The 26871-nt window shown below is 46.9% G+C and overlaps 1 protein-coding gene across 2 annotated transcripts in view; it reads left to right on the top strand.

The window, feature by feature from the left end:
• GDNF (glial cell derived neurotrophic factor) overlaps window positions 1–26871 on the top strand; it is a 103124-nt gene that overhangs the window by 45053 nt on the left and 31200 nt on the right. Inside the window, exon 1 of one of the 2 annotated variants that reach the window (XM_053289717.1) lies at window positions 10902–11786. The exons of the other annotated variant lie outside the window; for it this stretch is intronic. The gene's annotated coding sequence lies outside the window, so the exon portion shown is untranslated. Of the gene's footprint in view, window positions 1–10901; window positions 11787–26871 lie in introns of those variants that run through there. 2 annotated transcript variants of the gene reach the window in all.

Genomic DNA, 26871 nt, shown 5'->3' with positions numbered 1-26871 from the left:
TAATGGGTAGAGGCTACCACCCAAATTACAGAGGAATTGGGCAAAGGGCTGATTTTTGGTGAATTGTTGAAGTTTTAGTGTCTTTGGGGCAGATTTGGGGCCTAAAGTGGGATCTAGGGCAAAAGAGGGGTGTGTGGTGCTAGTGCCTAATGGGTGGAGGCTACCACCCGAATTGCAGGGGGATTGAGCAAAGGGCTGATTTTGGGTGAATTGTTGAAGTTTACGTGTCCTTAAGGTTTTTCCCCATAAGGTATAATGGAGGTGTATCGCTTCACGTCGGGGGGAAAGGGGTGGCCTAGAGCAGTGTGGGGTTGGTGGTAGTGCCCAAGTGGGGCAAGGAAGCTACCAGAATTTTTTTTTAAGGATTTGGGCAGGGGGCTGATTTTTGGTGATTTGTGGAAGTTTATGCATTTTTAAGGTTTTTCTCCATAGGGAATCATGTTGGTTTCAGCAGCCCCATAACTGCAATTGGGGAACGCTAGTGTGGCCCAGAGTGAGTGGTGGTGTAGTGAATAAAGGGTGCCAGCCACCCCCATGGGTTTCTAACCCATGGGGTACAGGGTTCTGTTGTTTCTGAGGTGTTCTGAGCGTGGATTCTCTGATAGCAAATGAAAGTTGCTTCATGGTTTGTATTGAAAAGCACATTTGCTACCAGAGAATCTACACTCAGAACTTCAACAATTCACCAAAAATCAGCCCTTTGCCCAATACCTCTGCAATTTGGGTGGTAGCCTCCACCCATTAGGCACTACCACACCACACCACACCACACCACTCTTCCGCCCCAGATACCACTTTATGCCCCAAATCTGCCCCAAAGACACTAAAACTTCAAAAATTCACCAAAAATCAGCCCTTTGCCCAATTCCTCTGCAATCTGGATGGTAGCTTCCACCCATTAGGCACTACCAGCCTACCCCACTCTTTTGGCCCTGGGACCCATTTTTGATCCAAATCAATTCAGATTCAGATTCAGATTAATTCAGATCCAAATCGAATCTGGGGTGTCTCAGATGGGTCAGATTCGGACCCAAAAACAAATCGGGGGTGTTTCGATTCAGATCCAAATCAAAACACCAAAAACCCGAATTGCACACCCCTAATTCAAATGCAACATTAGCAGAAATTCTGTAAACTGCTCCACAGATTTCCATTGCATGATTCCTTGTTTCTGTTTGAGGACCTCTGTTGAATGGGCAATATGTGATCCCCGGGTATCACAACAACCCTGTGCTGAAGGATACTGACCAATTTGGACATGTGCCAAAATCCCAATTCATCCTGAGGCAGCAGAAAAAATAAAGTGGCAGGCACAAGTGAGGACAGTAGCAACATGGGGCAGCTGTTCACAATTACATTCAATTAGCTACTTTTAAACATTCTTTTAGCAGAAAGTTCTTTGAAATCTGTTACTGAACAAGCTACCCAATTCTGCAGGCCTTTAGCAAGCCAAGTGGCTTCAACACAGGAGAAATTAGTTTAAATAGAAAGAAATACAACATTTGCAGTAGTTTGAGGATTATACCATCAGGTTATGCAAACCGCAGTTAAAATAGTCTTGTGACACCTTAAAGACTAAGGCTGCAGTTCTTTGTGGGAGTGAGCATCACTGAACATGGTGCTTATTCCCATGTAGAATTGCAGCATTAGTCTTTAAGGTGTCACAAGACTATTGTTTCTTGTATGTATGCATTTGCAGATCCTCATTTGGAAGATGTACATACACCTGGGTATAGAACAAGACTGCTCAACTTGTTCTTCGGCTGTCCTGCAGATGCTAGACTACAACTCCCATCATCCCTAGCTTTTGGCTGCTGTGGCTGGGGATGATGGAAGTTGTAGTGCACCAACAGCGGGAGGAGCAAAGGAATGCAGCCCTGGCATAGAGAAAAAATAGCAATCAATCAGGTCAATGTACACAAAACTAAGATAAACAGAAGAAATATATCTTCTTATAGTGACTATTCTATTGATGTGAGCCACCCTGAGAAGTAGTGTATAGGAGCGGGGTATAAATATTTTAAATAAAGAAAGAATAGATCAAAACTTAAAAATGCCCCAGACTAGGACCACAGGGATCCGGCTTCAGATCCCTGCTTAGTGACTAAGGTCTCAGTGACCTTGGGCTAATCACTCTCTCTTTCTCAGCAATTATCAAATTCACAGGATTATTGTGAGAATAAAACAGGGGATGGGACCTATTCATGCCACCCTGAATTTTATGGAGTAAAAGTGTGATGTGTGTGTGTGCTGTCTGCAGGCAGCTACAACAGGTAAAACAGCCCTGCTCAGCCTTAACAGTAAGGAATTAAGGACTTATTAGTGTCTTCTGTTATCAACTGTAGGTTGAGATAGATAGATAGATAGATAGATAGATAGATAGATAGATAGATAGATAGATAGATAGACATATACATATATTGTTGTTGTTGTTGTTTACACTGTCAGACAGGTGTTAACTGGTTAATTGACTGGTTTGCTTTATCCAGACATCGAGTCCTTCCCAAGGACCTGGGATGCCAGAATTTTATTGTCAATTGTTATAGATATCGTCGCAGAATATAGGCTGTTCCCAGTAAAGCTGCTTTTTGTAATTGGCTGATGGTGATTTCTGTGGCCCCTATGGTGTTGAGGTGCTCTTCAAGGTCTTTTGGAATTGCACCTAGGGCACCAATTACCACTGGGATTATTTTGGTCTTTTTCTGCCACAGTCTTTCAATTTCCATTTGTAGATCTTTGTATTTGGTGATTTTTTTCTATTTCTTTTTCTTCTATTCTGCTATCCCCTGGTACTGCTATGTCGAATATTTTAACTTGTTTTTCTTTCTTCTCGACTACAGTTATATCTGGTGTATTGTGTGGCAGATGTTTGTCTGTTTGTAGTCGGACGTCCCATAATATTTTTGCATCTTCGTTTTCTACCACTTTTTCAATTTTATGGTCCCACCAATTCTTGGCTACAGGTAGCTTGTATTTTTTGCAGGTGTCCCAGTGTATCATCCTTGTCATGCCTTTGTTTGTAGTCAGTCTGTGCAATCTTTTTACAACAGCTGATTAGGTGGTCCACTGTTTCATCTGCTTCTTTACAAAGGTGGCACTTGCTGTATTAAACCTTCTGTTTCTTTCTTCAAGTTGCCATTCTTAAGCCATTGCCAGATCTTGGTGATGTCTGATTTTCCACTTATATTGTGCAAATATTGACCATACAGGGACTTCTTTTTCCATTTTTCTGCTCAGTTCTTGACTTGTTCTTTCTTGTAGGCCTGCTCTGTTTCATTGGTATTTAATAGTTTCTCATTATTGACCATTTTCAGTGCATCTTCTTCACTGTTCTTGATATATTCTTCAAGGCCTCTTTTCTCCTCCTCTACTGTTTGATGGAATTGCATCATTCCTCTTCCACCTGAGCTGAGAGGGAGGTATAGCCTATCAACATCACTGCGGGGGGGCAGAGCATGATTGATGGTCATGATTTTCCTGGTCTTACGATCTAGCGTCTCTAGCTCTGCCTGGGTCCAGTCTATTATTCCTGCAGTGTATCTGATAACAGGTATAGCCCAGGTGTTTATGGCTTGTATGGTGTTCCCGCCATTGAGTTTGGACTTGAGGATTTTTCTAACTCTCCTGATGTATTCACTTCCAATTTTTCTTTTAACTTCAGTGTGTGCAATGTTATCAGCCTGGAGAATGCCCAAGTATTTGTAACGTTCTTTCTCTTCCAGGTTCTTGATCTTGCTTCCATTGGGCAGTTCTATTCCTTCTGTTTTTTTGTTATTTTCCCTCTGTTCATTATTAAGGCAGCACACTTGCTAGTCCAAACTCCATTGCTATATCGCTACTGAATATACGGACACTGTTTAGCAGTGATTCGATTTCTGACTGGGACTTTCCATACAACTTCAGATCGTCCATGTACAGCAGATGGTTTAATTTACTTGATGTTTTAGATGTTTGGTATCCGAGGCCTGTTTTGTTTAGTATTTGTGAAAGTGAAGTCATGGCAATTACAAACAAAAAGGGGATAGTGAGTCCCCTTGGAAAATACCTCTTCTAATGCTAACCTGTCCAAGTGTCTCGCCATTGATTGTTAACTGTGTACTCCACATGCTCATTGCTTTTTTATAAATATCTGAATGTTTTTGCCTGACACCAGTTGTTTCTAAACATTTTTGTATCCATGTGTGAGGCAATGAGTCGAAGGCATTCTTGTAGTCAATCCATGCAACACTTAGATTTGTTTTTCTTCTCTTGCAATTTTCTAAAATCATTTTGTCAATCAGCAGCTGGTCTTTTGTGCCTCTGGTGTTTGGACAATTTCCTTTCTGTTCAACTGGAAGCTGTTTGTTAGTTAATAAGTGTTGCATCACTTCATCTGCTATTATTCCAGTTAATAATTTGAACATGGTTGGCAGGCAGGTTATCGGTCTATAATTACTTGGAAGTGCACCTTTTGCTGGGTCTTTCATGATGAGATGAGTTTTCCCAGTTGTTAGCCATTGTTCAATATCACCTCCTTGCAAAATATGATTGAACTGTTTTGATAGTTGTTTATGGAGGCTTGTTAGGTGTTTAAGGCAAAAGCCATGCAGTTCATCGTCGCCTGGTGCAGTCCAATTTTTAATTTTCTTTGCTCTTTCACTTATTAATTCTGGTGTTATTATTAGATCTTGCGTTTGTTGGTTACATTTTTCGAGCTCTTTCACCCAGCCTGCTTTTTTATTATAATCCATTGGATTGTCCCATAATTTTCCCCAGAATTGCACTGTTTCTTCTTTATTTGGTGTTTCTGTGTTTCTTGTAGTTTCTCCTTCTATGCTTTCGTAGAAACGTCTCTGATTCAACTGGACTTGGAGATTTTGCCTGTGTTGTGTAATTCTGGCTTCGTATCTGCTAATCTTCTTTGACACTGCTGTTATTTGCTGCTTTATTATTTCCAGGACTTCTCTAATTTTCCTTGAATCTAGGTGGTATTTTTGGATCAGATACGGTTTGGTGTTTTCATTCTTCAGCTTCTTGTCTTTCATATCTTTCAGTTTACTAGCATCTGATCTAAGCCTGGAGATTTTATTTTCTAATCTAATCTTCCATTTAAGTGATGTACTACTTTCTTTTTTGACAGGTCCACTGATCTTATATCCGAGCTCTTGTGTTGTTATTGTTGCTGCACTGTACATTAGTTGGTTTGTTTCTTGCAAATTATTGGTTGTTATTTCTGCAAGTGCAGCATTGACATCATTAATGCCTGAGCAAGTTGTTTTTTGGCAACTGTTTTTAGAGCTGGAAGTCGAACCCTGGTGGTTGTTTGGTTCATGTGCTCAGTTATTTTTTGCTTTAGTTCTTGTTGCTTTTCTGTTAAACGGCATTTGGGTTTTTGGGGTGAAGGCAAAGGGGAGGTTGCCTGGTTTTGATTTTGAAACAGTTCAGTAACAGTGACATCCTCTATTTCCAACACCTCCTCCACCTGCACCTGAGCAACTTCTTAAGCTGGTGGTAATTCTTCTTCCATACCTTGAGCCTGTGTTGCTCTTTGCAGTTCTTCCAGCTCAACTTCTGTGAATACTTTATTTCTTATTATGAATTTTCTCTGGTCTGCTAGCCTTTCTTCTGTTATTTCTGTATCTGGATGCTTCTCTTTCCAAATTTGGTACATTCTTTTTAAATAACCTCTTCTAGTTGGACTAGACTTGTAACAGCAGATCATTATTTCATTGTTGGCATTTTTTGTATATTTTTTTCGGTTAAGCGACATTTTTTCCAGTACCCATGCAGTCTCCAGCCCTGGTTGCTCAACTGAAGATCCTGAGTCCTGTTGCCCACTGGCCACCAGATGTCCAGGGACTCCAGCACCTGGTGCAATTCTTGTTGACCTGGGCGACAACCGATCCGGTATAGAGTTATTAAAGTTACGTCTCACCATATTGTTGATGAGAGAGGCACTCTTTGTCTGGCTCCTCTGGTGAGACCTGTCCAGTATGGTTGGACCTCTGGCATAGCTCTCACCTTTCTCAGAGCACGCAAGCCCCACAACCAAGGTAGTGCCTCACTGGGGTTTTTTTATTATTATTAATAAAAGGTGTTGTTTAGCATCCTGTGTGAAAATGCTCTGAAGCTGGCCATGTGATCATTAGATGGGGCTAGGTATTTCAAGAACATAAGTACATAAGAACAGCCCTGCTGGATCAGGCCCAAGGCCCATCTAGTCCAGCATCCTGTTTCGCAAAGTGGCCCACCAGATGCTGCTGGAAGCCACAGACAGGAGTTGAGGGCGTGCCTTCTCTCCTGCCATTACTCCCCTGCAACTGGTACTCAGAGGCATCCTGCCTTGGAGGCTGGAGGTGGCCCACAGCCCTCCGACTAGTAGCCATTGATAGATCTCTCCTCCATGATGTCATCCAAACCCCTCTTAAAGCTATCCAGGTTTTTGGCTGTCACCACATCCTGTGGCAGAGAGTTCCACAAGTGGATCATGTGTTGTGTGAAAAAGTACTTCCATTTGTTGGTCCTATAACTCCTGGCAATCAATTTCATGGAGTGACCCCTGGTTCTAGTGTTGTGTGAGAGGGGAAAGAATTTCTCTCTCTCCATTTTCTCCTCACCATGCATGATTTTATAGACCTCTATCATGTCTCCCCACAGTCGTCTTTTTTCTAAACTAAAAAGCCCCAGGTGTTGTAGTCTTGCCTCATAAGAAAGGTGCTCTAGGCCCCTGATCATCTTGGTTGCCCTCTTCTGTACCTTCTCTGAAACAATGTCCTTTTTAAGATGTGGTGACCAGAATTGTACGCAGTACTCCAAGTGTGGTCGCACCATAGTTTTGTGTAAGGGCATTATAATGTTAGCCGTTTTATTTTCAATCCCCTTTCTAATGATCCCTAGCATGGAATTTGCCTTTTTCACAGCTGCCGCACATTGAGTCGACACTTTCAACGAGCTGTCCACCACAACCCCCAGATCTCTCTCCTGGTCCGTCACCGACAGCTCGGATCCCATCAGCATATACTTGAAGTTAGGGTTTTTTGTCCCAATGTGCAACACTTTACACCTGCTAACATTGAACCACATTTGCCATTTTGTCGCCCACTCCCCCAGTTTGGAGAGATCCTTTTGGAGCTGCTCACAATCCGTTTTGGATTTCACTACCCGGAAGAGTTTGGTATCATCTGCAAATTTGGCCACGTCGCTGCTTACCCCTGCTTCTAGATCATTTATGAATAAATTAAAAAGCACCGGTCCCAGTACAGATCCCTGGGGGACCCCACTTCTTACTTCCCTCCATTGTGAAAACTCTCCATTTATACCTACCCTCTGTTTCCTGTCTTTCAACCAGTTAGCAATCCACACATGTACTTGTCCCCTTATCCCATGACTGCTAAGTTTCCTCAGGAGTCTTTGATGAGGAACTTTGTCAAAAGCTTTTTGGAAGTCCAGGTAGACTATGTCAACTGGATCACCTTGATCCACGCACTCGTTGACACTCTCAAAGAAGTCCAAAAGGTTGGTGAGGCAAGATTTACCTTTGCAGAAGCCTTGCTGGCTCACTCCCAGCAGGGCCTGTTCTTCTGGGTGCTTTACAATTTTATCCATGAGGATGCTTTCCATCAGTTTGCCTGGAATGGACATTAGGCTAAGCGGCCTGTAATTTCCCGGATCGCCCCTGGATCCCTTCTTGAAAATCGGTGTTACGTTTGCTACACTCCAGTCCTCTGGTACAGAGCCCGATTTCAGGGATAAGTTGAAAATTTGAGCAAGGAGGTCGGCAATTTCACATTTGAGTTCTTTGAGGACTCTTGGATGGATGCCATCCGGCCCTGGTGATTTGTTAGCTTTCAGTTTTTCCAGACAGTTTAGAACATCATCCCTTGTCACTTCTATCTGACTCAGCTCTCTAGCCTCCATCCCTAAAAAGCCTGGTTCAGGAACAGGTATATGCTCAGTATCCTCTGCCGTGAAGACAGATGCAACTCCCAGTCACTGTCGGCATTATGATCCGGAGGGCGATAGCACGTCCCCAGTAGCACGTTCCCTTTCCGGCCTTGTATAGTCACCCACAGGGTTTCTGTGGAGGCCTCCAGTCCACCTAGGTTTTCTAGCTCGTTAGATTCAATCCCTTCTTTAACATACAGTGCTACCCCTCCTCCAAGGCGCCCCTCCCTGTCCTTTCTATAGAGTTTATACCCAGGGATAACAGTGTCCCACTGGTTCTCACTGTTCCACCATGTTTCTGTTATGCCCACTATGTCTATTTCTGCGTTAGCAACCAAGCACTCCAGCTCACCCATCTTGGCTCGGAGGCTTCTGGCATTGGCATATAAGCACCTATATGCTGAATCTCTCCCCTGATGTATGCTATTCTTTTGACTCTTTGACCTGCTGGCACAGGCTCCCGTCTGCTCTTTATGCGGTTCTGCTCTGTCCCCTTCTGTTTTATCTGAATTCTTTGCAGCCTCACACTTTAAAGGATGGCTTTTGCCAAATGGGATACTGCCCAGCTCCCATCAGCTGTTCCCCAGGTGTCATTTTAAAAGCTGCTCTGCAACCTTTTTGATTTTAAGCGCCAGCAGTCTGGTTCCATCTTGGTTCAAGTGCAGCCTGTCCCTTTTGTACAGGCCTTGCTTGCCCCAAAATGTGTCCCAGTGCCTAACAAATCTAAACCCCTCCTCCTAGAACCAACATCTCATCCACGCATTGAAACCCCTCAGCTCTGCCTGTCTCACTGTACCTGCGCACAGAACAGGTGGAATTTCTGAGAATGCTACCTTGGGGGTCCTGGACTTCAAAATGCTACCTATCAGCCTAAATTTGGCTTCCAGGACCTCCCGACTGCATTTCCCCACATTGTTGGTGCCGATGTGCACCACGACAGCTGTCTCCTCCGTATCACCGCCTAGGAGCCTGTGCGTAATGTCCGCAACCTTCGCACCAGGCAGGCAAGTCACCGTGCGGTCAACACGCGGGTCACAAACCCATCTCTCTATCCGTCTAATGATTCATTCACCAACTACAATGAGGCCCCCACCCTCCAGAGTATCCCCCATGCGAGAGGATATGGGCTCATCATCCATGGAAGGGGTCCCTTCTAAAGGAGCATTTCCCTCTTCCTCAGACTGATGTCCTCCTTGCCCAAGACCTTTATTCTCCCTGACAGCAGAGGCGCTACCAGTCCTGGAGTGGGATGCCTCTATCACATGCCTCTCTGAGCTTCTCCAGATCCGCCACCTTGGTCTCAAGGGAACAGATTTGTTCCCTGAGAGCCAGGAGCTTCTTGCACCAAGCACACACCCATGATTTCTGCCCATGGGGCAAATAGTCATACATGTGGCACTCTGTGCAATACACTGGGAAGTGCCCCTTCCCCTGCTGACCTTCTATCTTCATACTGTTTTTGTTGGCTGTTTACAGTATTTAGGGAGCTTATTGTCCGTTTATTAGATAGTTTATTAGGATAGGTCTCAGCTGTAATGGTCAACTATTTAACTGTCCAAACAGCCTTTCCCAAGAATATGAGGGAAACGAGGGAGGGATATGTACTTACGTTCTCTTCTCCACCAGGCTCCTCGTGATCGCAGGGGCTTGTTCCAGGCTCCCCCGCACACTTCCCGCTAAACTCCTATGTCCTGTTTGCTATGCTCTGTTCACTATTTTGTTCTACCTTTCACTGAATCTGCAGGCTGGTTATGTTGGAAGTTAAAGGACTCTACGCTGTCTCTTTTCTCAGACAGTGGGGGACAGACTAGTGAGTCAGAGGGCTAGAGGGTCAAAACTTTGGTCATCCCTTCTCCACTGCTCTGACACTACCCCTTTGAAATGTAGATTGGTACTCTTAGGGATTAATTTCCTTCCTCTCTCTCTTCCCTACCTGCCCTTCTACCTTGCAACATGGCAAGCTCCTCTCCCTGCACCATGTGTGCAGAGAAGATGCAGAATCCATCTGCATCCAGCTAGATAGATAGATTAGAGATCCTAACTCCTCACTTTCCTATCTAGAATGGAGTTCCTTAATAAATGCCTTATATATTGATTTGAAACTATGAATTGGCTCCAAGTTACTTTACTCTCAGCATACACGCATGCCAAAGTAAATTCCGCTGTGTTGTGCCTCTGTGCACTCTGCTATAATGAAAAAGGGATTCTCTTACCACAGAGAATTTCCAACAGGTTGTTCAAGACGATGCCTCAGAGGTATCCAGAAGGCATCCACCGACACTGAACAACCCCTGATCAGGTTTATGCGGGGTGGCTTCCTGGTGGGCGTGGCTTGCGTCTAGGATATTCTCCTGTTACAAAATCACCTGTAACCCGTAGTATTCTCTCTCTCTTCAAGTTCATAGCATAGCTTTCACTTTTAGGCTTTCAATTGGGGAGAGACGCTGCAGTTTAGGAACTGGGAGCCTCGCCTGCATTTCGGATCTAGAGGAAACGTGGTGGAAACAGGATCGCAGCTGGGCTTCAGCCTCCTGTGACCCTGCCCCTTTAGAAATGATGCGAACGCTATGGAATGGGGGGGGGGCGGGGGAACGCTTCAGAATGCCCTGCGGGCGGCTTCCACCAAAGTGCGGGATTAGGTTACATCAGCAAGAAAATGTGAGCCTAAGATGCCGGGCCAACTTCAGAAGCCTTCTCCGTTGCTTGCCATGTAATACATGATATGTCGAGCCGCTGACTTCAGCCAAGAGATATTTGGGAACTGCTGGATCTTACAGTGTTGTTTGATGCTGGGGGGGGGGGGCGCTGAGAGAGAGAGAGAGAGAGAGAGAGAGGCTCCTGCGTGTGTGTGTTTAGGTCTGCAGGCGAATCAGAAGCGGCGGCAAGAGCGCGTCACTGAATCAGGAACCCTATAAAGACATCTCCAGCGCCGCTTCCCCCTGGCAAAGAGACCGCTAGGCGTGTGTTTTGGACGGCTGCGCGCCCACCTCTGCCCCCTGGTGTGATCGCTTAGTTATATCTCCTTCAGCAGGAGTTCCTTTTCTTTCCTTCCTCTCTTTTGTCCCTTTTGGATTTTACAGAATTTCATTACCTGCGAGGGGGGAAAGAGAGAGAGAGAAAGACTAGATCGCCCACCGTTTGGATTTGCAAGAGCCGCCGACCGCCTCTTTGGCGCTTCGCATCATTCCACGTGGATCTATCCTATCGCTGCTTTACCATCGCGGGTCTCCTCTCTTGGAGTGGGGAGGCAGCCTCGCTCTGCCGGCTTCTCGGTCCCAGCAGCTTGGAAGATCCCTGCCTGGCTTGGACCCTCCCCTCGTGTCCTATCCATCCGTCTCAGCTTGGTTGCGCGCGCTCCACCGATCTCCCGGTTCTACCTCCCTGGACCAGCTGGCCTTGCAGGACCCCCGATGCCTCCCCTGGACTCCCCGCTGCTGTTGATGGGGTGCCTCTCTCCGATTTCCAGCCAGGGACTTTGCATCCAGGGCGAGTTCCTACTGACAGGCGGTGCACCCTGCGGCCAGTCTGGCTTCTGCTGCCGTCTGCCCTGAACGTTGGGGTGGATCGGCTGCTTGGGAGTGAGGGAAGCAGGAGATCCCCGGCTGCACCTGCGGGGCTGCTGCTGGGGGAGGGCGCGGAGCAGCAACAGCAGCTCCCTCCCCCGCCTGGATTGTGAACTAAAGTCTGCCCAAGCCAACTCCCCCCACCCCTCAAACGCCCGCCCGCTGCCGTGCCGCTTTCAGCTAGTCGCCCACCCACTTGGAGGATCTCAGCGCCCCGGGCTCCATAGGCATCTCTGAACTGGAGAACTGGGGATTCCTGGCGTTCATGTCCCCCTTGGGTCTGAAGAGACCAGATCAAAGGTAAGGGGAGTTCTAAGGGAAACCACCCCTCCGCGATCGCACGCAGGGGGCGGGAGTAGGCATTTTGGGTGGGAGGGGACAGAGGGGGGCTAATCTGCTTCTGGGGCAGGAGTTTGGGGTGGGTGATCAATCCTAGCCCCCTTCCGCGAAAGAAAACCCCGCCCTCGCTATTCTGGAGCTGCATACATAAGGCGTTGGGCTGGGCACTTTCACACGTCCCACAGACTCGCCCTTGGTGTCTGGCCGTCGAACAAGCGCAGAAGACAAAACTTGGAAAGGTGAATGCCTTCTCTCGCCCTCTGCCCGCAAATCTCGCATTTGGACCCACCAGCCTATTATGCCCAACTCCAGGTTTTGCATGTTTAAAAAAGGTGGGGGGAAATCCCCACGGAGATTTGTGAATGAGATCGCTTTTGAATCGTGAAATCCTAGACTACACCAGATTCATTTAACACCCCTTTTGAACAGAGACGAATTCCTTGATTCGAAATAAGTTAGAAACAATTGGAAGGTTATTTCGAATCAAGGAGGAAGGGATTATGTACCGTAACATGGAATCCCGGGAGGGGAGCTATTCTGCACCCTTCTCCTCTCCAGTGCCTTGATCTCATCTGTCCTAACTGGTGCCTCTTCGGCAGCCCAGCGCACGCAAGGTTAGTTACAATTCTGTGCAACAGTTAGTTTAGAATTCTGTGAAGGAGGTGTGTCTATATTCAGAGCTTTACTGCAATCCACCACCTCTCCCCACCCAGAGCTAAATCCCTGTGGTTGGATGCATTTGAAAACTTAATGATGCCCCCCACCCCAATCTGAACTGTTTACCCGCCGGCTTGCTACCTGAGGATCCTGGGAAGACCTAGCACCCAAAGCGCGGGGCGGGGATCTAACGGGTTTACCGAGGATCGAGAGTGAAGGACTGGTCTCCTATTGGCTTCATCCCTGATGAAGTTGTTCACGGACAAGATTTTCTGATCTCTAATGGATCTCTAGGAGGGATCTTTAGGTGACCCCCCCGAGGCTGGAGTGCTCGTACTGACCTTGGAGACATACGCGGAACAAGGCTCTCTGAGCATGTGCAGAGTGCCCTCGATCTCTGTTGCTGAAGGGAACGAGGGTCTCGGGTCAGCCTTGATCCCAATCGCCGGATGCAAGCAAAGGCAAAGGAGGGTGATGCCGGGCGGGGGTGGGTGGGCACAGAAGCCGTGCAAGCATTTTGGAGCCGCGAGCCAGTTACGCCCCATCAACAGCCTTAAGGAGGCTAGAAACTTAAGCCATCTGTAGAACCTCTTAAGCCTCCGCCCACTGCCCGCTTCACAGGCTCGCCCTTCCAATGTCACAAGTCCTCTTGATTCCTGCAACAAGTGCCTGCGGCGGTCCAGCGGGGCGGCAGCGAGAGCGCGCGGCAACCGCGTGGGTGCCGGATCTCCCCCCGAATAGAGTTAAAGCCGCGCGTTTCCCGCCACGCCGGAGACCCGGAGCTTCGGAATCGTCGCTCTCTTACGCTCAAGCGGGCTTTGGCAAACACAGGGCAAAGCCGCCGTTCGGAGAAAGCGCCTAGAGTAGACAAGCCCTGCTGCGATCACGCTCGAGCGAGCACGCGGCGGCTGCGAAAATGTCGCTCCCTAGCCAGGGAGGGTGCAGATCCCCCCCCCCCCCCGCCGCTCCGTTTTCCTGAATTTCCCGCTGCCAAAACAAGAACCCCTATATTCAACCTCCGGGACGTATTTTTCTCTCACCGCCACCACCACCAAGAGTGTTTTTCCTCTCGCAGCTCCAAAAACGTTGTCCTCAGGCCTTCCCTCTCCCTGCACCCCTGGCCCTTCCCCCATTCAACAGCTGAGCCGAGAGTGGAGAGTCAGACCCGCCGCCACATCGCCTCAACTCCATAGAGGACGACTCCTCTCACTGCCCCAGAGTAGGCCCGCGAAGTGCACCAAAGCGAGAATCGGCGCTTTGTACCTCAGAAGCCGAAAGGGCTCAAGCTGACCATTGCACTTCAGCTGAGCAGGCAGCGCCCGGTGTTTTCAGCAGAGTTCGGGGCTTGTAGCTCCACTTTCCACGTCCGGCGCAGCACACGCATTGCCAAGGCTGTGACGGATCCCACACTCTGTTCAGCTGTAAAATACTTCGGCTTGGCAGGATCATTTCGAAAACAAATAGTTTGTGCAACCCTCCTACAACTTGAAAATACAGCTGTTTATTTGCAACGCACATGCAACGTTGTAGGATGGAGGGAACTTGGAACCTTCTGCCTTCAAGCATGGAGGTGAGATGCTCTTCCCAGAGCAGCCCCATCCCACCTGTCAGTGCTCACTGTAGTCTCCCATTCAAATGCAAACCAGGGTAGACCCTGCTTAGCAAAGGGAGCAATTCATGTTTGCTACCACATGACCAGCAATCCTTAATATTAGAAATGGAGTTCTAGTAATGAGTGTGACTGGCATGTGTTTCATTTCTGGCTTTGGGCATGTTGAAATTGGGCATGATTCCCCCCACCCCCGCCCCACTTTGCTCCTAAAGATCCCTGGCATGTGAACTTGGAAGAGAAGGTACTTCCATACCAGATATTTAGTCCAGGATCCTCTCAGCTTTGCACTTGCTCATTCTGGGAGGGGCTTCACACAACCTCGGTCACTCTCCATTGTCACTCTGTACATTCCTTGGGCTTAAATCCTCACCTTTATTAATGCATATGAACTGTCTCTTTATAGAGACATATAGAGTCTCTTATAGAGACATATACCTATATAGAGGTACAGCTGCAGGTGTCCTTTTTTGGGAGGAGAGGACTTAACAAGTCATTGACTTGGCAGGGGGGACAACTGGGCTGCATCACTACACCTCTGCATTTCTGTCCCCCTACCACTTCACCTTTCCAGCTGCCTCCACAAAGGTTTTCTTTGAGTAGAGAGATGGGGGGAAAGGGTTTACCATTGCTCTGTTGTTGTTTTTTAGGAAAACCAACTCAAAGAGGTCATTCTCACAATCAAAAACTATGTTCAACCTGGGATTTGGAGCTGTGTGTGCCCCCAAATTTCAGGTGTCTGGAAGCAAGGTCAGAGGGAAACCTGGGTAGCTGTTCCTCCTACCTTGTTTCCACACAATCACTTCTACCCAGGTTTTCCTCTTACCTTGCTTTCAGACAACTTAAAACTGGGGGCACACACAGCTCCAAAACCCAGGTAGAACACAGTTTTTGATTGTGTGAATGCCTTCAACACCTGTTTTGCCACTTAACACCACAGCAAGTTTAGTTCTGATACTGTGTTATTAATGCTAACAAACATTATTCAGGTAGGGCCGGAGTTCTCCAGCTTGGGTCACCAGATGGTGTTGAACTTGGGGATGATGGGAATTGTAGAAGCATCTGGCGACCAAAGTTTGAGAACCCCTGGTGTAGGGGTAAGGAGAAACACCAAAAGCAACTGTTAATATATCAGTGTTATATAGTGCACTTTTTGTGCGCTGGACCAATATAGGTCCAGTCTTTCTTTCTTTTTTTAAGTGTCAAGATACACATAGGAATATGTTCTGTGTACATTCATAAACACAGGGTTAAAAGGGAGATTAATCACACCATCTTACACTATTGGCAGAGGGTCTCAAACATGGTCTCCAGATGTTGTTGGACTACAACTCCCAAGGTCTTTTGCTGGACATGATGGGGATGGTCGTCCAATATCTGTGGATGCTGAGAAACCCTTCACTATGGACTACTCAACTGCATTAAGGATCTGCACGAACCAAGGTTCAAGCACAAAGTTGGCACCGAACCAGTTCAGATAAGGTCCAGCACCAGAGATTGATGGTCCGAACTGGTTCAGTGCTGTGGGGAAGGGAGCGGTGAGCGGGAGGGAGCTTTAAGAAAGAGCAGAGCAGGTCCTTACCTGCTCACCGCCACCCCATGCAGCTTCCTGCTGGGGCAGTGTGCATTCCAAGTACCTGCCTGCAACGCCAAGACTCACATGGTGTCTGCTCATGCGCGGATGCCATGTGTATGGTCAGCGTGGTGTTGCTGACCACACAAATGGCAACTGCAGATGCGTGGATGCCATGTGCATGCTGGCGCTGTACACAATACTTGGGGCACGCGCTGCCCCAGCAGGAAGCTGGATGGGGCAGTGGAGAGCAAGTAAGGAACTGCTTACCTCTTTCTTAAAGCTCCCGCTCACCAATCCCCTCCCCGCAGCACTGAACCAGCCTGGACCTTGTCCAAACCAGTTCGGTGCCAAACCTGTGCTCGAACCATTGGTTCGTGCACATCCTTAACCTGCATTATGAATTGCTGCATGGTGGACAGCTCGTTTTTGTATATGTTTGTAACTTGTTTTATGCTTTTGTTAACCGCCCAGAGACGAAAGTACAAATTTGATAAATAAATAATACAGACAGAACACTAAAGTGCACAAAAACATGGTGGTGTTGAGGTAGCAAAGCAATTCCACTTGTGGCTCAAGAGTGGAAAAGCAACAACTGAATGACACTTCAAGGAGCATGTTGGGAAGTATCCCAAGCACTGGTCCCTCCAAGGCGTATGCACGTGTGTGCGCTCACAAGTTTTTGGATGTCCGCCCAATTCATTTTAGTTCTCGTTCAGGTTGAATCAGGAAGGCCCCACTCTGAGTGCAGATGTGCACACACAGATTGATACTGCCACCCAGAACAAAACTCATTCTGCACAAAGATGAAAAAAATTAGAGGGACCACTGATCCCAAGTCTTGCTGAATGCAGTGGAATTTGCTTGCTCCCTAGCACGGATGCAACAGACTTCAGCCTGAAATGGACCGGTGATTTCAGCAGAATAAGAGCCATCTGTGAGATTGTGGTTTTTTTCCCACCACCTTTGAGATGTTTGCTTCTGGAACTGACTGAGGGCACCTCTCTTCCTTTCACGCTGGAGACACTTGCATGTGCAAAAGAGCTGAGGAATAATTTGGGTAGGATTTGAAAAGAAAAGCAGTACCCATAGCAATGAGGCTTGGCTTCTCAAAACTATAGAAACATAGGAAGCTGCCATATACTGAGTCAGACCATTGGTCTATCTAGTTCACTATTGTCTTCACAGACTGGCAGCAGCTTCTCCAAGGTTGCAGGCAGGAATTTCTCTCAGCCCTATCTTGGAGAAGCCAGGGAGGGAACTTGAAACCTTCTGCTCTTCCCAGAGCGGCTCTATCCCCTGAGGGGAATATCTTGCAGTGCTCACACTTCTAGTCTCCCATTTTTATGCAACAAGGGTGGACCCTGCTTAGCTAAGGGGACAAGTCATGCTTCCTTCCACAAGACCAGCTAGGGCAGGAACATTCTTCTAAAATTAATGGGAAAGGGGAGGAGCCAGATAGTGTGAATAAATCAAAGTGGTTGGTTTGTAGTGTCCTCGAGCAACAGGTTCACCATAGTGCTTTCACGAGAGTAGTAATAGTTAACCTTTAATTCTAAGCTAGGCGTGACCTGCTTAGAATTAACCAAGCAGAATGCAGCCAGCCAATCCAGGTATGATGACCTTTCTTAAACCTGTGTTTGCTGCCTGCCTGGGACTGCACCAAAAAAAAAAGGCGTGTCAAGCACCTGTTTGGCATAGCGAGCAGCCGTGTGTGTCGGAATTGAGGAAGCGCTGTAGTTCAGTGGTGGACCACATGCTTTGCATGCAAAAGGTTCCAGGTTCAATCCCTGGCAGGTAGTGCTAGGAAAGACCTCTGTCTGAGAGCTGCTGCCAGCCAGGATAAGCAATACTGAGCTAGATGGTTTGACTTGTAAAAAGCAGCTTCATATGGGCCTTGGGCAGATTGTCTGAGAGCAGCTGATGCAGCCCCCTTGTTGAATCCAAGCATTTCTGAGTCCAAGCAGTACCCAGATGGGAAACTGCCTAGGAACCCGTGTATGCTTACCTTCAGCTCTTCTTCCTCCATGGGGAGGGGGGGTGAGATATAAAATATTTATAGGACTGCCCCACACTCGAGGCTCGACTTTTGAGTGAGGCTTCAGCACGAGAGTCTGTTGGCTCAGCCATGGAATACAAAGTTTGTTTGTTTGTTTGTTTGTTTGTTTAACACATTTCTATACCGCCCAAAACGCAAGTTCTCTTGTAACGCATGTTACAAGACAATAAAAACAACCAATAAAAAGATTAACACATTTCAACAATTAAAATTTAAAACATTAAAACTATTAAAACACAATCAAAACACAATTAAAACAATGTCTAATTAAAATCCTGGGTGAACAAATGCGTCTTGGCTGCCTTTTTAAAAGTTGTAAGAGATGGGGAGGCTCTTATTGCAATAAAGTGCCAGCGCATGTGCTAAGTTGTGCAGCTGGGAGAAGAGGCAGTGGCGGGTGCGCGGCTGGGGGAGTCAGTCATGTGACTTGCCTCTGGGGGCCCCCCAAGGCAGTGGGCCCCCAGACAGATGTCTCCCCTTGCCCTATTATAGTTACGCCCCCGCCCTGAGAGCAGGCTTAGCCCACTCTCTCTGCAGAACCCTCCCAGGCTCTACACATGGATTGTGTGTAGAGCCTCAAGATGTCCCCCATGCCATTTAACATCCACATAAAACCACAAGGAGCGGTCATTCAGGGATGGTCTGAGTTGTCAGCAATATGCAGATAGCACTCCGCTCTCGCTCTCTCTCCTTATCACCTGATCCTAGGGAGGCAGTCGGGGGGTGGGGCTGGATGTGGGCTAGAAAACTGAGATTGAATCCAGGCAAGAAGGAGATGCTGTTGGTCAGTAGGAGAGCCAATTGGGATGAGGGTATTCAACTGATTCTGGATGGAGTTGCACTCCCCTTCAAAGAGCAAGTGTTGCACTCCCCTTCAAAGAGCAAGTGTGCAGCTAGGGGGTATTGCTGGACTTGGCTCTGCTTTTGGAAGCTCAGGTGGAGGCAGTAGCCAGGTGTGCCTTTGCACAGTTTCAAGTGTGCAAAGCTGCGTCTCTTTCTTGAGAAGGCAGATCCAGCCTTAGTCATGTCACAGCTGCAACATGCTTTATGTGGGGCTGCCCTTGAAGAATATTTGGAAACTACAGCTAGCGCAAAATGCAGCAGCTAGGATTTTATCCAGAACTGCCCGCTGGCTGGGATCATATTACACCCATTTTGAAAGAGCTACCTTGGCTGCCAATTTGTTTCCGGGTCAAATTCAAGGTGCTGGTTTTGACCTTTTTAAGCCCTTAACAGTTTGGGCCCTGGATACCTGAGGGACCACCTGTTCCCAAGGGTTTCTGCCCACTTAACAAGGTCATCGAAGGGGTTCCACTCCTCATGCCAACAATGAGGGAGGCTCGGCTGTTGTGCATGTGAGACAGGGCCTTCTCAGTTAGTGCCCCCAGACTTTGGGATGCTCTCCCAGCTGGTATCTGCTGCTCAGTCTCCATCACAGTTTTTCAAAAGGAAGTGAAATCTTTGGCTTTTTACCCAGGCTTTTATGAGTGTTGTTTTGGTTGCTGCTGCTCTGTATTCTATGGTGTCATTGTGTATGTTTTAAAAACTTTTAATTAGATTTGTATTTTTATATTCCAATTTAATATTTTTATTGTGTAATTGTTCTATAGTTTTATATTGTTTTAAATGTTTTGTAGACTGCCTTGAGATTGTTTTAATGAAAGGCAGTATAAAAGTCTAATAAATAAAACTGTCAACCAGTGGCTTCTAGACCCAAGTTTTGCCATTGCTAGCCTTCAAGGACACTTCTTTAAACAATCTTGTTCCAAATTGCAATTATCAGTATGAATGCATCTTCTTGTTTCTTGTGGTCTCTGTGATCTAACATTGTGCTAGCTGCCATGTGTTCTCCTTGAAGAAGGGTGGGATATACATTCTTAAAGTAAAATTAAAACCCATGAAATAATCAGCTCGCCCCCTTGCTGAATGCTTTTCTCTTAGGAGTTACCTATGTTGTCCCCTTCTCTTTAATTTGGGAGCTAAGCCCTATGCTGTGAAGGTCTCCTTTCATGAGTGCTGCATCCTTGCCCAAGCAGTGTAATGTTGGAGAATCTCACTCATGAACGCTACTGCTGCAGGTGCTGTGAGCCAGGTGCTCTGGAAATGCAGAATCGGGGCTATTATGCTTTCAGCTTGAAAAATTAGGACACCCTTCCCACTGCCTTTGAAAGGAAGGAAGGAAGGAAGGAGGGAGGGAGGGAGGGAGGCCAGGTCTTCCAACTGATTTGAATGGCAACCGGATAATGCAAAAATGAAGAACCCCAAGTAAAATCTCTCAAGTAAAATCTCTCAGCTTAGCTAAGGGGACAAGTCATGCTTGCTACCACAAGACCAGCTCTCCTCTCCTACAACTATAACTCCCATCATCCCCAGCTGCAGTAAACTGCAATGGGGGTGATGGGAGCTGTAGTCCAACAACAGCTGGAGAGACTCAGGTTGGCCAGCGTGGCCTATACTGACTAAAGGCAGCTCCCCAGACCTTCAGTCAAGAGTCTTGACTGAATAATTTATTATATTTATTATAGGTAAATTCATGGAGGACAAACCTATTAATGGCTACTAGTCTGAGAGCTCTAGGCCACCTCCAGCTGTAGAGGCACGATGCCTCTAAATACCAGTTGTAGGGCAGCAACAGCAGGAGGGAGGGCATATCCTCAGTTCTTGCCTGTGGGGTTCTCAGAGGCATCTGGTGGGCCACTGTGTGAAACAGGATGCTGGACTAGATAGGCCTTGGGCCTCATCCAGCAGGGCTGTTTGTATGTTCCTATGTGTTTTGTAGCCCTCTTCGGAGACACTAAGGCAGGGCTGCTCAACTTCAGCCCTCCTGTAGATGTTGGCCTATAACTCTCATAATCGCAGGCTATTGGCCACTGTGGCTGGGGATTATGAGAGCTGTAGTCATAAAACAGTCAGACTATTGATCCAACTAGCTCAGTACTGTCTATGCTGACTGGCAGCAGCTCTCCAGGGTTTCAGGCAGGAGTCTTTCCCAGCTATACCTGGAAAAGCACAGGATTGAACCTGGGCCCCTCTGCATGCAAGCAGATACGCTACCACTGAGCTATGGCCCCATCCCTAAGTAGACAGTGCTCAAATGTAGCCACCCATCCAAATTCAAACCAAGGCAAATGTTGCTTAGCAAAGGGGACAATTCACGCTCACTGCTACAAGACCAGCTCTCCTCCCAGATAACTTGCTTTTTAAAAAAATGTATCGGGGGGAAATGGCATGGAGCATATTCTGCCAGGAAGTTCTCATATGTAACAGGAATGGATAGAAGCTGTGCCAGGGAGCATTGATCAAATGTTAGCCATGCCAACATTCATCAGTAGGCTCCGCAGCCCTATTGGACTGGATATCCTAACTATGTGAACTATTGAATAATGAAACCAGTTGCCCAGGAAAGCTATAGCATTTCTTTATGTTGACATTTCATGCTAAGAGATGCTGACGATGCAAAGAGCTGGGCAAGCTGTCCTTGGGATCTGTCTCTTCTAACTTTTTCCTTCTCATATCGGATGGACTGAAGGGAAAGAGAGGCAGTCTCTCTCCAGCTGTAATGCTTGAATCAAGAAAACAGGAGCACTTGGGGTCTAGCTATTGCATGCCCTGACCCTAAAATGCTTGCTTCTTGAAATTATTTTGGAGTGGAAATGCTCTCCCACTTTCACTGGGATGGGTGGGTTTATCTGAATACTTGTAATTAAGTTCTTGGAATGAGATGGGTAATTGCCTGTGATTTGCCTGAAGACCTAAGCATGCCTCCCTGCAGGTCCTTCATTCAAATAGGAATTCTAATCCACAGGGGCAATTGTGAGTACAGAGCAAGAAGATGGTAACTTAATCAAACATGGAATGCTGGTGGTGGCCGCACATCTGCTGCCACATGGAGTACTTCTCCAATTCGTTGGCTCCAAGTAATATTACTGGTTTTCATAGGAAATTCTTGTAGAAAAGTTTTCATCATGTCTGCTGCTTACTCCTGTCTTTTTAACCCATTAAATGGAAACTTATTTCCAAGTAATTTGTTTGATCGGGAGGTGTGGTATAATCTCAGTTGAAATGGGACCAAAGAGAACTAAATGGAGGGGCCAAGCCCAGTGGTAGGACATCTGTCTGGCTTGCATAAGATCAATCTCCTGACATCAGGTTCAGTCTCCTGGCGTTTCCAGGGGGAAACTCCTGCCTGAAATCTTGGAGAACTGCTGCCTGTCAGTGTGGAGAATACTGACTACACTCTGTGGTGTCAATGGAGCAAGGGTCTGACTCTCTGTATAAACAGCTTCCTCACTACAGAGATGTTGAGTACTTCACCATGATACAGCTTAGAGTTGGTACCCAATAGGTTAAGAGTCAGCTGTGTAGCAGGTATTAAAAAATAACATGTACAGCTTCTACTGTCACTGCATCTCAGTGCTGGGTAGACCTGCACTTGGCTGAATTTCTTTGTGCTGTGGAGAACTTTTGTGAGGAAAAGCCTGATCTTTTTGACGGTGACGAGGTACACCCACACCACAGACTGGTTATTTCTGTTCCAAGGAACCCTGGGAAATGTGGCCCTGTTCATCAGGGTAGGGGTCTTTTAGCAACTGTTTCTCAACATATCCACTGAAATACAGTTCCCAGGATTCTTTGGGAGAAGCCGTAATAGTTAAACCAGTATAAGATTATAGGTTTATAGTGTAATAATTCTCCTAGTCTAACAACTCATCTACTATACAGTGCAGCAGAATTTCTGTGTGAATTTAAGTCAACTTGGAAAAGCTTTAAGGGTTATCAAGATTATTGGCTCAAACTGTGCCCCTCTACTGCATGTAAGTGAGAAATAATACCCCAGATTCAAGTTCAGAGGCAATAGCCTAGAACCGGCCTTCTACTGAGTCCATTTCGGTAGTATTGTCCACACTGATAGCAACTCTCCATGGTTTCAGGCAGGAGTCTCTCCCAGTCCTACCTGGAAATGCCAGGGATTGGACCTTAGACTTCCTGTACGCCAAGCAGATGATGCCCCACCTCTGAGCTACAGCCCCATCCCCATGATTCTGTGGAATGAATAGGATAATACCTATACAAATAGAGGAATGACCCTTCAACCCCTGATAACTAGGCAAAGAGGCCCCTTTTTAAAATGGTGGCTCTCTTATATTTAGCTGGGGTCCCTATTTAGTGTACCAGAGTGTTCCTTCAATGGCTGCTGGTGACTTACAACAGGGAATCCTCTTCTCTTTCCTTCTGCTGTAAACTACTTTGAAAACCTTTTTTTGAAAAGTAGTATCAAGCTGCAGATTCCTCCCCCCACAAGAACTTGTCTCCCCTCTTTTTACTGAACTCCTTCACCAAAATTAATAACCCATATCTACCCCTAAAAGGGTCTTTCCTGACCCCTCCCCACACATTTTTTTGAAGAGTTGCTCCTCAAGTTTCCCCTCTGTCTGCACCACTGAGCAGGGGGGTTAGTTGTTAATGATGATGATGATGATGATGATGATGATGATGATGATGATGATTTAATAAATTAATAAATAATGAAATAATTTTGCTGCTCTTCTCTTCCTTTTAAGAGCTGAATGGCTTATACTCCAAGCTCTGCTTTCAAACAACAAGTTTTCCCACTCAGTCTAAAGTCTGGTTCCCCTCTTTCCTGGCTGTTTCCTCCTATTTCTGTGAATGTTTTATTTTATTGTTTTAACCCAACTGATAGAAAAATAGCACATTAGGGAGGAGACTAACATACTGAGCTTGAACTTGTTTCCATAACGTACTAGTTTTCTATAAGCAGTTATAGTATATTATATAGAGAGGAGGATTCAACCAAGTGAATTTTCCATCTGTAGTCTGGATTGGTGCAGCCTAGTTAGGGAATGGGGGCCGTTCTGGGAAGAGAACCTACATGCTTGCATGCATAAGGTTCCAAGTTCCCTCCCTGGCATCTCCAAGATAGGGCTGAGAGAAACTCCTGCCTGTAACCCTGCAGAAGCCGCTGCCAGTCTGTGTAGACCATACTGAGCTTGATGGACCAATGGTCTGACTCGGAACAAGGCAACTTCTTATGTTCCTAACTTTGGTCTTCCTGTGGATACTCAACTACAACTCCCATCATCCCTGAATGCTTGCCATTGTGGCTGGAGAAGATGGGGGTTGTAGTCCAGCAACAGCCAAAGTTGTGCAGCCCTGCCATAGGGCCTAGGCAGCTTTCCTAGAACAGGCCTGAGACTGGTTAACCTTGGCTCTCCAGCTGTTGTTGAACTGCAGCTCCCATCATCCCCAGCCATATTGTAGCTGGGGATGATGGGAGTTGTAGTTCAACAACAGCTGGAGAGCCAAGATTGCCTACCCCTAATGTAGAGGCAGGCTGCCTCTACTCACAAGACTTAAATGTGCACATAAATTCGAATACAAAACTGCTATTGACTAAACTGGATTTAGTTTCTCTTTTGCAATCTTTGTTACTCTTCATTAGTACTGGCAATCCTCACAAAGAGCATGAGAGGTCAAAGCCCTCCTCCACAACACTTTTTAAGGGCATTTGTGAAAATGGTCCACACAATCAAGAAACTAGTCCATTTGACTTGTCCAGCTAAAGAACTAAAGCAACAATCTACGGCCGAATTCAGACATAGCACAAAACTGGAGGTTGGCAAACCCGCGGTTTCAATTTGAAACTTGAAATTGCAACGTTGATGTTCTTCCAACTACAGCCCACCAACCTCTGGTTCCAGGGGATGGGAGCCCCTCCCTGCTGCTTGGCTGCCGATCCCAGCAAGCTCCATGGCCAGACTGTGGGCTAAGCATTGGCATGTCAGCAGAGCAGCCACGACTGGCCACAATCTTGAAGGGGGTGTGCTGAATGTGCTTGTGCATTTTTGGAGCCAGCTGCTTGTCCTTGTCATGGAAAGGGCATTTAAATCCCTTTAAATGCAATGCCAGTGCTTCTTCAGACATTGATGACACTGCTGCCCTCCTAAGAGCCCTGCACCTAGTCCCACATATGTACAATTTAAAGGTGGGGAGGGATATCGGTCGGCACTATTTCCCTGTTACTCAGGAAAGGTAAGGGAACATGAAGACTTCCTAGGAGGAGATATGTATATGAGGGAGGGCAAAGGATCCAGGCGGGGGGGGGGGTCTGCCTTGACGTGACCTAGGATGCTGTTGTGAGGGATCACCCTGTCAAAGCAGTCCACACTGACCAAACTACACTCCTGCTCTGCCAGCAGATTGCTGCCAGTGGGCTATCCCTCTCAGGAGGGGGCCAGTCTACTGGGGAAGACTATGTGGCTGCAAGGCCCAGGTTTCTGGTTGGACTGCACACTCATGTGTTGAGCCAGCCTGGGGCCCCCACTGGTGTGGGGCCCCCAACCTTCCATGGTAAAAGATAGAACAGAAGAGCTGCAACCTTGCACACATTCTGACATTCCCTGTGTCACAGCCTAGCTGTGTGCATGGATGGGGGGAACACCGGGTGTGGGGATGGATCTTTAAACCCATTCCAAATTCCTGGGATTGGCCCAGCATTGTGTCGTATGCAGATCTGCCGGCACAGGGCATTGCAGGAGAGGGGAGCCCTAGTTTCCAGTAGCCTCAGGAGAGTGGGGTCGCCATTTTGGGACACAAGCAAAGGTACACATGCCCACGTGGGTGGATGGGCTGTCAGGGGGCAATCTTTGACAGCTACTTGGTGGCAGTCACCAAGACAGGGAAGGCAGTCACCGGGGTACCCGTCCCCACAGCTTTCTTCCATACAGCAGTCTGGCTTCATAAAAAGCCCCAGTGGCCTGACACTCTCGTGAGAGAGCAGTCCATAGGAGAAGGGGTTGATTTATCATCACACATTATTCACTATTTTGCTCTGCAATTCTCTCCCCTCCTCTCCCCTCCCCTCCCATCTGATGGTTCTTCTCATGAGTTGTAAGGGGGTGTCCCCATGGCCTGGCACTCTTTTTTGAGCCAGCGCAGTCCATCTCAGGGCGTCCATCATCATCACATATGTTGAATCGCTCCTCTGACTGGAGCAATGCTGACCTTGGTGACTGGCCCTGCTCATGAGTAAACTTATTTATTTATTTTATTTATTTATTTAACATATTTTATACCACCCAAAACTTACGTCTCTGGGCGGTTTACAACAAGATAAGGACAACATTAAGACATCAGTTAAAAACAAAACCAAGAAATTTAAAACACAACAATTTAATTTTTTTTTAAAGCAATATTCTAAAAAAAACCCATTAAAAACAATCAAAACAAAACCTAGGGACCGCAAAACCCCATGGAAGGGGCTGAGCCCCCCTCCCAGAACCTTTCTGTGAAAAAAATAGAAGTTGGCTGCTTGAGAATCCATGGTTAGGGCTGCCTCTTAAACCCAGCCCCAGGCACCCCTCTCCCCCAGCCATTTATTCCCCGCCCGGTGCTGTGATGGGGTGCCTTGCTTATGCTGCCACCTGGAGTTTTGTGCTTGTGAACATTCATCATTGTCGCTTCATTCTCGGGGAGCAAAGCACTTGGTGCCCATCCTGTCATCCCGTCCCCTTTCCCTCCTGCTTTCCAGGTGGGGAGTGCAACCGCAGTTGCATGAATTCGGATGTTCCAACCTGTGCTCCATTTACCTCTGGTTTCGTGCTACATCTGAATTTTGCCTAAGACTGGCTGCCAGAACGGAAACAGACAAGAGGCTTACCTTGCCTAGAAGTTGGTCACTTTTAGCTTCCCTGTAATAAAATGTCCTTTCGTGTTGCCAGACTTCAAATTAGAAATCCATACTGTAGCTTTAAATTCCTTGATAAAGCAAAAGAGGCAACCTCAGCTTCTCTCCACATGCGTATGTCTCCCCTCACCCACTGTGTGGCCCACCTGGAATGCAACTTACTACAGCAGGTGCATGTAAATGGACCTGAAGTGGAACAGGTGGAAAAAGCTTTGACTACCTCATTTCCTGCTTCACTGGGAAATTTAAAACTAAAGCCTGGATCTGTTGACTGTGTAATCTGGAAATCCTATTCTCTTAGTAGGTTGAATGTTGGTGTTAGGGTCAAAAAACAGATAAGAGGGGTGGTCTTTCCTATCATCAGTGATGTCACTGGCACTGTGGTATAGGTACCATATCCTTGACTTCTGCCACTGCAATCAATATAGCAGCACCCGGCAACAC

The sequence above is a fragment of the Hemicordylus capensis genome, chromosome 2 (assembly GCF_027244095.1).
Source record: "Hemicordylus capensis ecotype Gifberg chromosome 2, rHemCap1.1.pri, whole genome shotgun sequence".
Taxonomy (NCBI): domain Eukaryota; kingdom Metazoa; phylum Chordata; class Lepidosauria; order Squamata; family Cordylidae; genus Hemicordylus; species Hemicordylus capensis.
This window is presented reverse-complemented; position numbering and strand designations above follow the sequence as displayed.